Source organism: Sus scrofa, chromosome 16 (genome assembly GCF_054392235.1).
Source record: "Sus scrofa isolate SSC_HxYL_T2T_F1_AM1 chromosome 16, Sscrofa_HxYL_maternal_Yorkshire_Landrace_v2.0, whole genome shotgun sequence".
NCBI classification, from domain to species: Eukaryota; Metazoa; Chordata; class Mammalia; order Artiodactyla; family Suidae; genus Sus; species Sus scrofa.
The window spans coordinates 67036113-67054209 of NC_139398.1; the positions used below are offsets into that span (position 1 = coordinate 67036113).

Genomic DNA, 18097 nt, shown 5'->3' on the forward strand with positions numbered 1-18097 from the left:
ATAGGGGAGTTCCCATTGTGGCTCAGTGGGTTAAGGACCCGACATAGGGTTTGCAAGGATATGTGTTTGATCCCTGGCCATGCTCAGTAGGTTAAGGATCCAGTGTTGCCGTGGATGTGATGTAGGCCCCAGTTGCAGCTCCTACTCAACCTCTGGGAACTTCCAAATGCTGCTGGTGCAGCCATTAAAAAAAAAAAAGAAAAGAAAAAAGGGAGTTCCCTGGTGGCTCAATGGGTGAAGGATCCAACGTTGTTGCTGCTGCGACTCGGGTCACTATTGCAGCCCAGGTTTGATCCCTGGCCCCAGGAACTTGGGCATGCTGTGGGCACAGGGAAAAAAAAAAAGTAGGATAATACAGTTAAACTCAGTAATGTATGAAACCTCTCTAATAGAGTGCCAAGCACGAGGAATGTGTTTAATAAAAATCAGCCATTACTATCATGATTAATATAGGGATAATGATAATACGGACAGCATAAAACCTGGTCTTAACTGTTACTTTCTGTTTTGTTTTCCAAAGTGCCGTGCATAAGAGTAGATATTGTCATATCCCATTTCATTGCACTTTGAAGAGACTACATTTTTAACACATTGAACGTTCGTGGAAACCCTGCCTTGAGCAAGTCTATTGGCATCACTTTTCCACCTGCGTTTGCTCACTCTGTGCCTCTGGGTCACATTTTGGTGATTCTCACAATGTATCAAATCCCCCATCAGCAAAAAGTTTATGAAGCACTGAGGGCTTAGATGATGGTTAGCGTTTTTCAGGAATAAGGTACTTTTTAATTAAGGTCTGTTCATTGTTTTTTAGACATAATGCTCTTGCATACTTAACAGACTGCAGTATAATGTAAACATAACTTTATGTGCACTGGAAACCAAAAAACTTGTGTGACTTGCTTTATTGCAATATTCACTGTACTGCAGAGGTCTGGAACCGAACCCTCCAATTCTCCGAAGCACGCCTGTAACGTGCACGCATGAAAAGTCTTGATTATAGAGCATTTATCTTAAAAGCTCAGTTTCACTGCCATTTAAAATTATGCATATCCTAAAATGAAACAGTGACCAATAGAGATGCTTGAGGCAGCTTGCCTTAACAGAAGAAGCGTTGCTCAAAGCCGTCCAGTGAGCTTGGAATGCTTGGTTTTTCTGAGACCAAGTGTCCGTCGTGTCTGCCGTGGTAAATTGCTTAGCCAAGCCTTCCTTCACTGGATACAGGTAGATCATCTGAAGCCCTTCTGAACTGGCAAAAATTCCAAATTTCTGAAGCGTGAGAATTCACAAGTTTTACCGCATTCCACGGATGCTCAACAAATAGCAGTCTAGCTGAAATCCCTAAGCCAGGTACTTGCTCGTGCTCTTTCTGGTTATCTATTGTAATACAGCAGTGCAGGGGCCAGATAATGCTGGCTCCCCACGGTGAAATGTGCCGAAGCCCAGTGTGACAGCTACAGACCCGTCTCATCCATCCCAACCCTCACCTGCAGCGGGCCCGGACCCATTGCCCAGGTGCCTCTACCTGGCCTGTTGCTGATGTATCTGCCCTGGGGCCCCGCCTCCCTCCCACCAGGCTCCCCATTCCTGTGTGTCTCCAGGGCTTGGTATGCCTGGGGAGGACAGCGTTCCGTGCCATTGTCCCGCAGAGGATCTGGAGGCATCGCGTGTCTTCCATTTGGAACAGGTGTCTCTGTCTTCCACATTGGGATAGATTGGTTTCTGCTCTAGTTATTCTACAGAGAAAGAGGTAAAGCAGAATAAAGAGATTAAAAATCAAGTCATAGCGTCTCAATGCCCTGAAAGGGGGTTCTTACAAATTACAGTACTCAGATAGCGAGGTTTATTCCAGAACAAGACAATGTCACGTTAGCCAGAGCACAATCTACCATGCATTTGTCCCTTACGAGGTTCCAGGCCATGCGCTAGACACTTTATATGCCTTTCTCACCGTCTCCTATTAAATGCCCCTTTCTCTCACACATTGATGTCTGGTATTAGAATCCAACATTCTCTAGAAAAGGCAGGTGTGAGAATCCATCCATACAGACAGTTAAGTGCCAAGAAGAATTTTTTAGATCCTCTTGTACATAGTTCTTAGAATACAGTCTCACATACTCTCATGGTGGACAGAAGCATAGCAAATTGGATGAATTAGAAGTTCACCCTTCCTGGAGTTCCCGTTGTGGCACAGTGGTTAACGAATCCAACTAGGAACCATGAGGTTGCGGGTTCGATCCCTGCCCTTGCTCAGTGGGTTAACGATCCAGCGTTGCAGACGCAGCTCGGATGCAGCGTTGCTGTGGCTCTGGCATAGGCCGGTGGCTGCAGCTCCGATTCAACCCCTAGCCTGGGAACCTCTATATGCCGCGGAGCGGCCCAAGAAATAGCAAAAAAAGACAAAAAAAAAAAAAAAAAAAAAAGTTCACCCTTCCTCCAAGGAGTTTTCTCCGTGTTGGAAAATGGCTGTGATGCCTTGGTTTGTTAGAGCAGGGCTTTTCTCCCACACTCGGGAGGAGGAGTATGTCACAAATACACAGACCTGCAGTATCTCTGATGCGGCTGGAACCCCCTAGGATTATGTCCACGTTGAATACTTAACATTGAATACTTACGTTGAATACTTACGTTCTGGAAGTCAGGATTTCCATCGAAGGTATTTCTGATCAGAAGATTTAGTGTGAATCTGATGATTTGCTTCAGGAAAAAAATAGTATGATTATAACGGCTTTCATTTCTCCAGATATATGCCCAGTGGACACCAAAGTTTATTCTAATCCTTAAAAAAAAAAAAAAAAAAAAAAAAAGGAGTAGCTGTTAATATTCCTGTTATTCAAATAAAAGAAATCGTGGAGTGTGTGACTCACTCAAGGTCAGATAGCCAGTGAGTTGTCCTTGAGCAGGCGTCTGGGGTCCTCAGCCATGTCTGTCCTCTTCCTCCCCAGTCCCAGCTGCCTCCAGGGTCCCAGGCTCAAGGACTGCAGCGCCTCCCATCAAGCTGCACAAGGTTGATGGCCTCTCCAGTACCACCTCCCCCTACCCCAACCCCATAACTGTTCAGTCTGGTTGATTATATCTCTGCAATGTATAGTTGGTCCACTTTATCTTTTCCCACAGCCACCACCCAAGGCCAGGCTGTCACCTCCTTCTGCTCTGGCTGCTACCTCCCAAATATCTCCTCATGCATTGTGGTCCAACTCATTCTCCATGGAACTGGTGTCTCTCTCCTAGAACGTACATCTGATCCCCTCACCCTCCTGCTTAAAACACTGTAATGGTTTCCCCATTCTCTTGGGGCCCCGCATGGCCTGCAGGGCCCATCTTGATTTCACCCCAGCATCATCACCCCACTCACCCCCATGGCCCCTGTGCTCCAGACACACTAGCTTCTTCCCTGTCCTTCCAGTGTGCTGGACTCCTTCCTACCCCAGAGCCCCATAGGAGCCTCTCCCCTGACTCAACCTACTCATTCTTCAAACCCCAACTCGGCTGTCCCTTCCTCCAGGAAGCCCTCTCTGGCTGTGCCCGTGCTCCCACAGATCGCTCCTATGTGCTGTAAACTCATTGCCATGGCCCTGAACCCAGCTATCATTAAAGAGCTACTTGTGTCATCGTTTTATCTTCAGGTACCTCCACCAAACTGGAAGCTCCAGGAGGACAGGATTCCATGTGAATCTTCATCACTGTAGCCCCAGGTCCTAGTGTGGGGCAAGCACCTAGTAGGTGCTTAATAAATATATGTTGATTGACTGAATGACAGAATGATTTCAAAGCCTCCTCCCTTTACTGCACACCTCCCTGCATCCCCAGGACCCTAACCTTGGAGCAGGGCTATAGGTAGTCCTGAGACCAGGAAGGCTGGGTGTTTGTGATTCCAGGATGACCTAAGCTTCTCAGAAAGTTACTCTCTTCCTTTCTAGGGGATATTCATTCTTCCTGGGTGGACGCTATGACTTGGGAGGTCTTTGCAGTGATCGCTTGTTTGAGAAGAAAGGTTGTGGTCCAGGAGGGCCACAGTGAGGAGCTGGTTTTGGCCTGATGATTGTTGATTTCTCATCTATAAGTAATGGGGTCCAAGTACCTTAGTGCCAGGGGCAGCTTTCATTGTATCTCCTTGTTCCAGAGTTCCCATTATGGCTCCGTGGGTTAAGAACCTGACATAATATTGTGAGGACACGGGATCGGTCCCTGGCCTCGCTCAGTGGGTTAAGGATCCAGCGTTGCTGTGAGCTGTGGTGTAGGTTGCAGATGCAGCTCAGACCTGGCGTGGCTGTGACATAGGCCGGCAGCTGTAGCTCTGATTCGACCCCTAGCCCGGAAACGTCCATGTGCCACAGTTGTGGCCCTAAAACGAAAAAAAAAAAAAAAAAAAAAAAAAAAAGAATCTCCTTGTTCCAATTGACTAATTTCCCACCCACATAGTCCTCCCCAGGTGAAGCATCCCTAATTGTGTAGAGGAACCAATTAGAACTATGGGATTCCAGAACCTTTATTTGCTAGGCCAGGTTCATTTCATTGCTTGAAATTTGCTTTCAGTCTGATGCATTTTTTTTTTTAGTTGCCAGACAAATATAAACAGATTTGCTTTTTTCATGTTTACCATCTTAGAAAGAATATTCTTTAAACAAAAATCAGACACAAATACAAAGGATGTTTCTCAGAGACACCACACCACAGGGTCTGTGAGCACTGTGATGGGATTTTTTCTGAATTTCTCCAGGGCCCTAGGAGCTCAGAAGAGAATGTCATGATTGTGCTGAAGCTCTGTTTCCTTTCTACTCATCACAACCCCATATCCCTGTGTATTTATGAAAACACCATGAAAGCTGAAGCACACTCAGACTTCGCGTTCAGCCAGGAGTTGGAGGCATGGGTAGACCCACCAGGCTTTTCCATTTTAAAAGGATCATTTCATCAGTATGGCACAGGGACAAAAGAATGGTCGATCAACACATGTCTTCAGGTGCTGTGGGAGAAATAAAACAAAGGCGTGAACAAACACACCAAAATAGCAGAATGGAGGCTGCACCCTTGACTTTGAGGAAGGGGCTCTCTGGTGGTGGAGATGAGAGAGAATCCCGAGCTACCCAGGCTAGAAGCAGATCATCCCCGCATGCGGATGAAATCAAGGAGGACTTCCTGGAGAGCGTGTGGCCAGAGAGGCCCTGAAGGCACAGTGTGGTTCTTTCGTTTTTTCAGAACCCAGAGGGAGGTGGCCTGCATCTGAAGGCCGACCTCACCAGATGTTAACAGGCTGACCTTGGACCCACTGGCTACCTTCTCAGCCTCTCAGGTTCTCATCTGTAAAATGAAGACAGGCTTTATCTTGACAAGGTTATTATTCGTTTTTGTCCTGTGGTGTTTCAAGATACATGAGATAATGTATATAAGGCATAGGGCATAGAGCATCGCCCACAGTAGGGGCTTAAGAATAATTAGCCTTTATTTATTGTTATTCTTCTCGTTCCCAAAATAGGCTCTCTCGCCTCTAGACCTTTGCCCAAGCTCTCTGCCCTCCTAAGCCACTCCGGCTTGGTCTCAAAGGCTGACTTTGCTCCCAGGACTGAACTTGAACTTGAAGCCTCCTCCTCATCCTGGGGGCTCCTCTAGGATCCTCGTGACTGTGAGGTGGTGTCAGCCCGTCTCTCCCAGCAGCCCGATGTCTCCTGAAGGCAGACACCGTCGCGCAGACCTCTGTTTCCCCCCACAGTGGGTTAAATAATTATTAGCGGAATGAAGGAACCCGTAAATGATTGGGTTTCTCTCTCGTAGTTTCACCCCGTGCAGAGAAAATGTGAATCGGGAGTTGAGCATTTAGAGGCGGGCTGTTTAAGCAGAACCCCAACCAGCAAGGAGGGGAAGCAAGGCTTGAGAGGCTCAGAATCCTGGGTCAGCTCTGCTCTCCAGATTCTTCCCTCCAGCAGGAGCTTCCAGTAGCTTCCTCCTTCCTTCCTGGGCTTCTTACAGGTGGTGAGTCATCAGCGAGGAGGCCCCGCCTGCGCTGGCCAATGGATCTCTGTAGAGGATACAGAGCTGAAGTCCCGGTGGGCTTCTGGGAGGCACATGGAGCCCCTCCCCTTGCCCCTCAGGAGTGCTGGAGCCCTGGGGTTTGTCAGACCTCCCGAGCCACTGCTGCCTGGGACACAGAATGCAACTCCCGGTCAGAAGGGGTGGCAGGGGGTGGGAGGCAGGCCACCAGGCTCAGCCAGGCTCGGGGCTCCATAATAAATGAAGGATGAATTCCTCCTGGCCTGTCTTCCCGCCGCACATGCCATTCAACCCATCCTGACCCAGTTCTTCCTCTAGAAACATCTCTGTCAGATCCGTCTTCTCCTGAAAGGTTGTCCTTCCCTCCCATAGCTTATTTAATATAATCCCAGCTCTCCTGCTGGACCTTTGCTGATCAAGGTCTGATCCCAGAATAACCTTGGCATTTTCTCTCCAACACTTTACTCTCCTCGATGCTTTGGAGCCAGAGGCTCTGGACCCAGCCAAGCCTTAGCTCCACAACTCGCTCATGAGGCTTTCTAGGAGAAGGGACACAGCTCTTCAAAGCCGCGATGTCCTCATCCCTAAAAGGACCACCAGGCTTCTTGCTTCCTCTGCTAACTGCAAGACTTGGCAGGGATGCTGGTCAGACACACGTAGCCGACTGGAAAGTTCTTTGCCATGTACTTGTGATGATTATAGACCGTCCAGTTCAGCCCATGCGCTCTGTTGAACACCCCTGAGCATCTTCGCTGTGAGTCCACTGCTACCGCTTTCTCTCCTGTCCAGATTCTCTTTATCCAACATTATCCAGTGAATGTTGTCCTCTCCATAAGCTGGCAGGCCTCCCGCTTTGCCTGGTATGTTTGGTGGGGTTATTGACACGGAAGACTCAGTTGTAGCATCCGCGTCCCCGGACAAGGAGCACATCTTATATAACAGCTGCTAATGATTGAGCGCTTGCCGTGGACCAGACGCCCACGTGAGGTTATGCGTGTTGCAAGTGTTCAACTGTAGGGGGCGCTCCCCAGATTGTGGTCTGTGATGCTGAAGTCTGTGAGGCTGGGGTAGCAGGATGTGACCGCACTGAATTCTCAGAGCAGCCCCAGGAGGCACACCTCCCCATTTTACAGATATGGAAACAGACCGAGAGGATGAGAAGGGGCCCAAGCCACCCAGCCAGATGTGGAGGAGCTGGGATCTGCCCCCGGGGCCATTTCCCTCCAAGGAGTTTGGTGACTTGCCACGCTGCCCCAGGGGGTATCTGTGGGCAGGTGCTTGCCCACATCACATGTGTTGATTGATTGACAGGGAAGTACACCAGGGCTTTGCTGTCTGCAAGGAATTTGGCCAACCACAAAGAAAGCCGGGGCTACTGCTCCTTCTGCCTCCTTGTAGGTGGGGACCCCGGTAGAGAGAGACTTCCAGAGAAGGAACCCCTGCGGATGTGTGTTCTTGGTCCCTCATCCCCTTTCTCTCCTTCTTATCTAGTCCAGAAGAATACTTGGAAACCTATGGTGTCTTTTACCAAAAAGAAGAGTGTCAGGAGTTCCCGTCGTGGCTCAGCAGTAATGAACCCGACTAGGATCCATGAGGACTCGGGTTGGATCCCTGGCCTCGCTCAGTCGGTTAAGGATCCGGTGTGGCTGTGAGCTGTGGTGTAGGTCGCAGATGCGGCTCAGATCTGGGGTTGCTGTGACTGTGGTGTAGGCCAGCAGCTATAGCTCCAATTCTACCCCTAGCCTGGGAACTTCCATATGCTGCAGGTGTGGCCCTAAAAAAAAAATAAATAAAAATAAATAAAAGAAGAAGGAAAAAAGTGTCAGGAACTGGGTGGGGAGTTGGGATTAGAGGCTGAATTGGGAGAAATGGTCCCAGTGGGTCCTGGCCACCTGCCAGGGAACTCCTGGCCTATGGCAACCACACCCTCCTCCCCAGCCTGTGGTCCTCAGCGATCATGTATAGTCCTAATTCTACCCTTTTTTTTTTTTTTTAAACTTACAATGTTGTGTTAGTTTCAAGTGTAAAAGTGAATCAGTCATACATAGAAATCTATCTCTTCTCTGTTCCCAGGTAGGTTATTACAAACCATGGAGTAGATTTCCCCATGCGATATAGAAGTTCTCATTAATCATGTTTTATACAGTAGTGTGTCTGTGTTATTCCCACCCTCCCAATTCTTCCCTCCCCCCAATGGTTTCACCTTTGGTGCTTTTTTTTTTTTTTCTGTCATTTTGCCTTTTCTTGGGCTGCTCCCGCAGCATATGGAGGGTCCCAGGCTAGGGGTCTAATTGGAGCTGTAGCCACCGGCCTACGCCAGAGCCACAGCAACATGGGATCCAAGCCGTGTCTGCGACCTACACCACAGCCCATGGCAACGCCGGATCGTTAACCCACTGAGCAAGGCCAGGGATCGAACCCGCAACCTCATGGTTCCTAGTCGGATTCATTAACCACTGGGCCACGATGGGAACTCTGGTGCTACCATATTTGAAGTCACCACCATCTCACCAGAATCACGGCAATGGCTACAGGCCTGACAAACGGGCTATGATCCCATCCCCTACAAGGTTGGTGGCTTGGAGAAGAAGTGTCAAGGGACATTTTAAAGTCTGTCTCTATGGCTTGGATCCGTGGTGAAAACATCTCCAGGGAGCTATTAAAGCAGCTGTTGGGAGAGGAACCTCCAGGAGTCGTCCGAGGCCAGCCTGTCCTGGGCAGGTCTCCCTGTGCAGAAGACACCCGGGCACAAACTTGCCTGCCCCTCAAATCTCCGTTTGGCTTTCCTCACCCTCACTCACTCACCCAGTGCAACGTCAGCACGGAGCCGCTGAAGCCAGGAGGGTGGGCCCTCAGATCCCTGACAAACCACTGCCCTCCTCTGCCCAGCCCAGGACACACTCCTTATTATATGCTCTTGACACATGGGGCCTTTCCTTCCCAGAGAGAACTTGTATCAGAATTCTGAGCTTGTGACTTGAGATTTTCGTGGCGTGGCAGATGGGCGAAAGGTATCTCTTCCTCTTCAGTCTTAGGCTCAGGGATGCTAGGGACCATGTCTTTATTTTGCCCTCCCCTGCACCCCCAGATCCCAATGCAATGTCTGGTTCATAATCGATGTACAATAATCTTTGCAGGATGGATGGATGGGTGCATGGATGAATGCTGGATGGATGAATCTGTTGGTCCATCAAGTAATTATTTGTTATTTCAGATCCCCCATCTGTTTTTGTTTGTTTGTTTTTTCTGAAAAGCAGAGTACCAGGTCCGAGGCAGTCTAAACTCTATACATGACATAACAGAAATCCAAGTAAAATTAAGTGCAGTCTTTCTCTTTTAGGGACACCTTTTCAGCTGCTGCTCTGACTTGCCTTGGAGAGTTTGATCTGGGCCTGTGTTTCTTTCCTGCCAAATCACAGGCAGGCACCTATGACACAATTAGCAAGGGTCCCCCAGGCTTTCCCTGCCAGGGGCACAGAGGAGAGTGTTGGGCCTGAGCTGGCTGTCAGCAGTCGGGCCAGGAGACGGTATTTTCAGGGGGAGGGCAGTGGCAGCTCTGCAAGCTCCCTGTGGCTCTGCAGCATTTCTTCTCTGAAATAAGATGTCACATCTCCCGTGGGCCTGAAAGCCCACAAGTTATTGACCAGGAGGCACGGTGCTCACAGCGCGTGGCCCCGTGAAACAGGACAAGGGATGGTACTGGATGGATCCGGCCTCCGGGGGAATGCGGCTCTGAGATTTTCCAGAACTGGAGCTCAGCTGCTCCTGTGAACTGAGCTGCAGCTGTCGCAACGGAGGCTCCTTGGGTTCTGTTTCTGGACCTGAGGGCAAGGAGGGCAGTGCGCCCAGATTCCTTGCTAATCACAGGCAATAGCAGCCACCGCGCCCAGGGTTGTACTTCATTGAGGGTGTACTGTGTGCTGAGCTCAGCGTTCAGGGCTCTGTCTCCTTATAGCCTCCCAACAACTCCAAGACAGCAGGGCCGTTACCTCCACTGTGGGCGTAAGGAAACCAAGGCTCTGAGAGGTTTGAAGATCTGGCTCAAAGTCACACGGCTGGAAGTGGCAGAGTGCCTGTGGGAAACCAGCTCGCCTGACCTCGCTCGGAGCCCCAGACAACCAGGCACTCAGCCGCCAGGGTGTCGGGCCATTTTCTCACTTGCTGAAATGTGCACCCATTTCCCTTGCAGGGCTGGGTAGCAGGAAAAAAAACAAAACAAAACAAAACGGTGTCATTTTCTCCACACTGATAGCCCTCCAGGCAATGGCCGAGTCTCCCCACTTCTCAGCCACATGTTCTTTCTTTTTTATTTTTTTATTTTTTTTGCCATTTCTTGGGCCGTTCCCGCGGCATATGGAGGTGCCCAGGCTAGGGGTCGAATCGGAGCTGTAGCTGCCAGCCTACACCAGAGCCACAGCAACGCGGGATCTGAGCCGCGTCTGCAACCTACACCACAGCTCACGGCAACGACGGATCCTTAACCCACTGAGCAAAGCCAGGGATCGAACCCGCAGCCTCATGGTTCCTAGTCGGATTCATTAACCACTGCGCCACGATGGGAACTCCTCAGCCACCTGTTCTTTAGGCAGAGACACAGCCGTGGGTTCTCAGAGCCGAGAGGGGGCACTTAAATTCCCAGTCCTTGCCCCTGCATGTGCTGGTTCATCTGGAGGATGCTCAGGAGGCTCAGTTCTCCCCAGCGATGCAGGCAGGCCACTCGCCCCATGCGGGTGACACTGACGAGAACCCTGTTTCTGTCTCAGGAGAGTGAGTGACTGGTGCTGCAGGTCCCTGGGCTCAGCGTGTGTCCTCCACGCCCACCTTCTTTAAGGGTAGATGCTGAGCAAGGGTGGGTGGGGTCCCCAGGGAGGGTCCCCCCATGGGATGAATGGCTGTGAGGAGGCAGCCTGCTCCCCTGTCTTGGAGGCCAGCCTTGGCCACTTCGCATGGTCCATATTCTGCTGCAGCTTTCTGCGACAACAGCCCAAAGAGACAGAGTGGACAGACTCCCCAGGCCTTTCCCTCCCCCCACAGGAGCCAAGCTTTATCTCTTCAGACACAAATGGACGCCTCAGAGCAATAAATGGGTGACCGGGGAAGTTTTCACCCCAGGAAGCCTCATTTCCAGTTGTGCAGAATCCCCCCCATCTCTGCTCCTCTCTCACCCTCATCCTCCAGCTTCTAGAGCATCCCTGGCATCGACCCTGCCTCAGCCACAGTTGACTTGGTGGCATGGCTTTGCATCAGGTGGTTAACCGTGCCGGGCCTCAGCTTCCTCACCTGGGAAATGAAGGTCACAGTAGCACCTGCTCATAGGATTATCCTGATGATAAATGATTTAAATCACATACAATGTCTAATAGCCTTTGGCACATGGTAAGCCCTCCATAAATGTTAGCTACTGCCTTGAAAACAACAGCCACAATAGTAACCAGCTTCAGTATTATCACTATGACAAGTAGAATGGATAAGTGATGAGGTCCTTCTCTATAGTACAGGGAACTCTATCCAGTCTCTTGGGATAGACCATGACGGAAGATAATATAAGAAAGGGAATGTATGCATATGTATGACTGGGTTACGTTGCAGTACAGCAGAAATTAGCACAACGTTGTAAACCTATTATACTTCAATTTTAAAATATTATTGTGGGAGTTCCCGAGGTGGCTCAGCAGTAACAAACCTGGCTAGTATCCATGAGGATGCAGGTTCGATCCTTGGCCTCGCTCAGTGGGTTAAGGATCCGGCATTGTCACAAGCTGCGGTATAGGTTGCAGACATGGCTTGGATCCTGCATTGCTGTGGCCATGGTGTAGGCCGGCAGCTGCAGCTCCACTTGTGGACCCTTAGCCTGGGAACCTTCATATGCCATGGGTGTGGTCCTAAAAAGGTAAAAAAATAATAAAATAAAAATATTATTCTATAGGATGTTGGGTGGAGTTGCTGCTGTAACCTTGCACGGGTGACCTAATCTCTATTAGCCTTGGTCTTCACATCTATGAAATGGACACAATAGGAGTACCCACCTCACAGGGTCCTTGTTAGCTCTGAATAAGTTCTTAGAGCAGTGCCTGGCAATAATAAATGTTCACCAAGTATTAGCTATTATAGTATCATTATTATTACTGAGGATTTTAATGAATAATTTATTATTGTTGATTATTGGGAGCAGGCCCATGACATGAAATAATCTCCTGGAAAAAGTCTTATGCTGAGAGTCAAAGGCGTGTACTGCTGAGCAGCCCAGCCACTCTGAGCAGAAGTGCTTAGATGAGCGTAGCCTGGGCTCCTCTCTCTGTCCGGAAAGTATTGCCCATTTCCCAGCTTCCTTCCAGGGCTATGATGAAGACAAAATGGCAGAACAGGTGTGAAAGGGCTTTAGCTCCCAAAGTTCTCTTTTAAGTAAAGTAGTACCGAAAATATTAATTAGATTCACTCCTGACTGTTTAAATGTTAGGAAGAAAAATAAGAAATCCTCCAAAGGAGAATGTAGAATGTCAAATGTGAGAGATTTTTCAATTCTGGTTGGTGTTTCCTCCTCTGCAAAGACTTGAGCATGCACAGTGGGGCCAGAAGCGGCCCATGGGCCAGGTTTCTAAGCAGAGGGAGGAAAGATAGACAGAACCACAGCAGCCTCTGATGCCCGCTTTTCTGGGCTTGGATCAAAGCTAGTCTTTTCCAGAGATCCTGAGAGACAGCACAGTGGCATGGAATCAAGAGGCTCATTCTTTTTTTTTTTTTTTTTTTGGCCACCTCATGGCCTATGAAGTTCCCTGGCCAGGGAAAATCTGAGCTGTAGCAACACCGGGTCCTCAGCCCACTGGGCAGGGCTGGGGCTCAAACCTGTGCCCCTGCAGCAGCCTGAGTTGTTGCAGAGAACCCAGAGATGTGGAAGGGTGCAATGAGCTTCAGGAATGACCAGTGTCATTCATCACAAGAAGCAGTAGCAGGTGAAGCTCGAACATCAGGCTGGAGCCGGTCGGTCTAAGGCAGTGAATGCATACCAGGTGCCTTGGACTTGCTATCTTTTTTAAAACTGTGGTATAAGGGAGTCCCCATTGTGGCTCAGCAGGTTAAGAACTCCTAGTATCCATGAGGATGCGGGTTTGATCCCTGGCTTCCCTCAACGGGTTAAAGATCTAGCGTTGCTGTGAGCTGTAGTATAGGTTGCAGACGTGGCTCAGATCCTGCATTGTTGTACTGTGGTGTAGGCTCGCGGCTGCAGCTCCAATTCAACCCCTAGCCTGGGAACTTCCACATGCCACAGGTGCACCCCTTAAAAAAAAGTAAAATTGGGGTATAAGACACATAGCATAAAATTGACCATCTTAACCATGTTTACGAGAACAGTTATTCTCGTAAATATATTCTCGTAAATATAATCGAGTATTAGTCTCAGCTCTTTTCAGCTTACAGACTGTAACTCTACCCATTAGAGAACATCTCCTTATTCCCCAACCACCCCAAGCCCCCGCAACCACCACTGTGCTTTCCGTCTCTGTGAATTCGACTACCCTAATGCCTCATGAGTGGAAACATACAAGGTTTGTCTTTCTGGGTCTGGCTTGCTTCCCTTAGTATCACTCAAGGTTCATCCTTAGTGTCCTCAAGCTTCATCCACATGGTAGCGTGTGTCAGAAGGTCCTTCCTTCTTAAAGCTGAATAGCATTCCATTGCATGTACATATCATATTCTGTTTATCCATTCCTCTGTTGGCAGACTCGCGTTCGTTCCACCCCTTGGCTATCAGGAATAATGCTGCCGTGAACATGGATGTGCAAATATCGATTCAAGACCCCGATTTCAATTCTTTGGGTATATACCCAATTCATTGCTTTGGGATCTTATGATAATTCCATTTTTAACTTTTGGAGAAACCACTCTGCAGTTTTCCACAGCAGCTACATCATTTTACTTTCCCACCACCAAGGCACAAGGATTCCGGTTTCTGCACATCCTCACCCACACTTATTGTTAGGAAATAATAACTGTTTTAGTAGTAGCCTTCCTCTAGTATATAATGGGGTATCTCATTGTAGTTTTGAGTTTCAGTTCCCTATTGATTATTGATGTTGAACATCTTTTATGTGCCCGTCGGCCATCTATGCATCTTCTCTGGAGAAAGGTCTATTCAGGTCCCTCGCTCATTTTTTAATTGGGTTGTTTTGTTATTGTTGCTGAATGGACTTTATCTTTTAAGTAGCGACGAGCTAAAAGGTTATGAAGCAGGGTATTAGCACCGTTAGCGGCAGATTGTAGAAATGTAAGGCTGGCAGTGGGAAAGATGAACTGGAGAGAAGAAATATGAGCCTGGGATCCCAGGGAGCTGGCTTTGGGATGATCCAGTTGAGATATGGCAAGAGCCGGAAGCCAGGCTGTGGTGATGACTAATTGCCCAGAATTACACCTGCTCACTGGTGGAAACCGCGGTCCCCTCTTAGAGAAATGGGGCTCCTTCTCAGGATTTCATATCCACCTGTCTCCGACAGTGCGGTGGATGGACTCAGACTTCCGGCCCTTTAGGAACTATGGCTCATAGTTTCATGATCCTGAATTCCGAGTCACTGCTCCTGGAGAAAGCCACACTGTTGTCACTGGGTGCACCGTGGGATGGCACAGATCCCATGAAGATCACTTTTGGAATGCCGAGATGCTGGGAAAGTGGGTAGAGAGTCTAGATTCTACCCATCTGGGTTCACGGGCTGACACTTGTCAGGGAACTTGGAATCCGTTTTCCAGAGCCAGCTGAGCTCTGAAGTGTGTCATTTGGGCAGCAGGAGGAGCAGGGCCTCGCTCGGTTATTGCCTTCGAATATAACACATGACATTTTCTTTCCCCGTATTTAAAAAAAAAAGTAGTGGAGCTTAGTGTTGGCACACCTGAACTTGACTTTGGGACTAGACACGTCACCCATGGCCCCTAGGTTTCTGCTTCTATAAAATCAGGGCAATAGCACTGCCCCTACCCCTTTTTAGCAATACAGAGACTATAATATGTCTCCGTCAACAGCCATTCCAACATCTTCCCTGTATAGTTTCCTATTCTGCAGAGATGGACAAGCTAAAAACGACCATCTCCAGACTCTTCTGCAGCTGGGGCTCTGGGGCTGATTTAATATCCACCATCTGATGTGTTTGTACAAGCTTGGAATCTAGAACCGAATCCGGTGGGATGAGAGGTGGCCTGCCAGGGATCCACCTTGCTGGTGTGGCTTCTATGGGTAGAGCGTGGCTATGGAGCCAGCAGCATGATGTGGTTTGCAGATCTCCCCAAGGCAATGAAGAGAGTCTGATTCTGGAGCCAGCAATTCAGGCAGCTGTGTCCTGCTTCCCCAGCTTGTGCTTAGTGGTGGTTTCCTTGGCTGGTCAGTTCTGCAGTATTGTTATTGCTGCAAGCTACTCTCAGAGGCTCACCCAGGACCCTTCTCCAGCACATCTAGCAAGTTTGTTGGCATCTTCCAGGGCCTTATGGCCCATGTTAAGGACTCTGGTCCAGTCTGGTGATTGGTGGACTTTTTCTGTAAAAGGCCAGAAATTTGCTACAAAGCTGATAGATGCTAACAAAACTGCTGGTCTTCCTGCTAAAACTCTCTAGAGAGACTCCTGTTACTTACAGCAGGTCCCAGGCTGGCTTATAGGTTTAGGAGGGCGATGCAAAATAGCAAATATTCTTAGCACCCTTCCTGGCTCATAGAAGATGCTCAGTAAAAACTAGTTGACTCTGAATCTGACCTGAGGGCTGACCTTCACCTTGGTGGACGAGGCCACTGCTTTCCTCTATGATGGGATCTTAGGGGTGCAAGAAAGGGGTTTATCTGCCTTTTTCCCTCCACTCTCCTGAGCCCTCCCACCTGCTCATTGGTCTCTGGAAGGTTTTGAAAAAGGGAAAAGACTTGTCTCAGTTAGAAGTTAGGCTCAAAACTAAAATGTTCCTGTGTTCATGACATTGGCTTGAGTTGAAACGAGCTGCAGCGGTTGATTAAGGCTCCTTTCCTAGAAGGAGGGATTAAGGAGGAAGAGGTGAGAGAGATGGAGGGTCCTGGACCCTAGTCCACAGGAGGGAGGGAAGCAGGACACAGGAAAAGGAAGCCAGGTGGAGACTAAAGCTAGAAGTGCCCTCAGTCTAAAACGCCTGTCCCCCGGAGTTCCCGTCGTGGCTCAGTGGTTAACGAATCTGACTAGGAACCATGAGGTTGCAGGTTCGATCCCTGGCCTTGCTCAGTGGGTTAAGGATCCGGCGTTGCCGTGAGCTGTGGTGTAGTGTAGGTTGCAGACAGGGCTCGGATCCCGCGTTGCTATGGCTCTGGCGTAGGCCAGCGGCTACGGCTCTGATTAGACCCCTGGCCTGGGAACCTCCATATGCCACGGGAACGGCCCAAGAAATGGCAAAAAGACAAAAAAAATAAAACACCTGTCCCCCAGACACACGTGGCATCAGTGTGGTCTCCAGACATGCTGGCACATGACCACGGAGCCCCACATCTGTGGCCCCTGGGAGCAGCTGGAAGTTGGCCAGAATGACTGACGTATCAAGAGCAAGGGGGTCGGTGGTACAAAGAGAGAGAGGAGAAGTAAGCGGGGGTCGGTGGTACAAAGAGAGACAGGAGAAGTAAGCGGGGGTCGGATCTTGCAGGGCCTTTTGGCCCATGCTAAGGACTCTGGTACAGTCCAGTGGTTGGTGGACTTTTTTTCTGTAAAGGGCCAGGCAGTTTCTGTCATAACTACTCCATGCAGCTATTGGGGCATAAAAGCAGCCTCAGACAATACACAAATGGACAAGCGTGGCTGTGCTCCAATAAATTTTATTTAGGCAGTAGCCTAGACTCAGCCCACGGGCCGTGGTTCGCTGATGCGGGGCCTGGTCTAAGGACCCTGAGAAGCCTTTTAGACATTTAGGAAGGGGTTTCCTGGTCATATTTATGTTTCTAAAAGATCCCTTGACTTCAGAGTGGAGGGCTGGTTGGAGGGAGCAGAGGAGCCTGAGCAGCCCAGGAGGAAGTGATGGTGGCTGAGGTGAGGACGTGGCCCGTGGAGACAGAGAAGTGGATTGTGCAGATATTTGGAAGTGAAAATACAGAACGTGTTGATTAGACGGATATACGAATGAACTTATTGACAGAGCAGACACAGACCCCAGATATAGAAAACAAACTTATGGTTACCAAAGGGGAAAGAGGGGTTGGAGATAAATCAGGAGTTTGGGATTAATAGATACATACCACGATGTAGAAAATGCATGGACACCACGGTCCTCCTGGGGAGCACAAGGATTTATATTCAACATAGACTGGAATAGAATCCGAATTACAATAGAATTAGAATGGAATCTGTAATAACCTATAACGGAAAAGAATCTGAAAAAGAGTAGATCATGTATAGTGATATATACAGTTATATGTATATGTATGTACATGTTTTGTGTATGTATGTATCTACGTATGTGTATAATTTATGTATGTATGTATAATTTATATATATATATATATGTATGTAATGGGATCACTTTGCTGTATACCTGAAACTAACACACCGTAATCAACTGTACTTCAATTAAAAAGAAAAAAAAATTAAGGAAGGGGAGTCTTCCAGACGGATAGCCGGGACTCCTGGCTCATCCTTCCTTTCCTCTCCCATCTAATGATGTGTTCAAAGCACCCACATCCCCCAGGCACCCTCAGTCCAGGCACCTCTCTTCCGTTCACAGATTCGCTGTCACTGTCCCAGCCGTGAAGGCTCCAGGCTGGGATCAGTCTTGACTCCTATTTTCCTGTGAGTCCTGCTCTCGTCTCGTTAAGTACCTGCTCTGTTGACTCAGCTACTCAGCGCCTCATAAATGCAAATATCCTTGCTTTCCGCATATGCTCCATTCCTAGTGCAGCTGGTGGGACTTTGATAGAACATGTTCAGGTAGCCGGAGAATCTCAAAGCATTTGTCTGAGTCAGTTTGGTGCCAGAGTCAGGACAGCAGGGCTTCCCTTATCAAGCAGCGGCCCCAGCCTTTTGTTCTCTTGCAGTGGCCCCTCCAGTCGAGCCCAGTCTCAGGCCCAGATTCTTTACCAGCATCCCTGCCTGATCAAACATCATGAAGCGCAGTTTTACTGAGCTTGCCTAAA

The 18097-nt window shown here is 48.9% G+C and overlaps 1 protein-coding gene and 2 long non-coding RNA genes across 21 annotated transcripts in view; 2 read left to right on the forward strand and 1 right to left on the reverse strand.

The window, feature by feature from the left end:
- Positions 1–18097, forward strand: part of SLIT3 (slit guidance ligand 3) — a 914676-nt gene that overhangs the window by 621631 nt on the left and 274948 nt on the right. The gene's annotated exons all lie outside the window — the stretch shown is intronic.
- LOC146395639 (uncharacterized) lies at positions 886–2776 on the reverse strand. Its single transcript, XR_014830888.1, has 2 exons — positions 2626–2776; positions 886–1733 (listed from the first exon to the last, which is right to left on the reverse strand). It is a non-coding gene; the product is annotated as an uncharacterized LOC146395639 (long non-coding RNA).
- LOC146395640 (uncharacterized) lies at positions 7123–16392 on the forward strand. The gene is made up of 2 exons (XR_014830893.1): positions 7123–7587; positions 11694–16392. It is a non-coding gene; the product is annotated as an uncharacterized LOC146395640 (long non-coding RNA).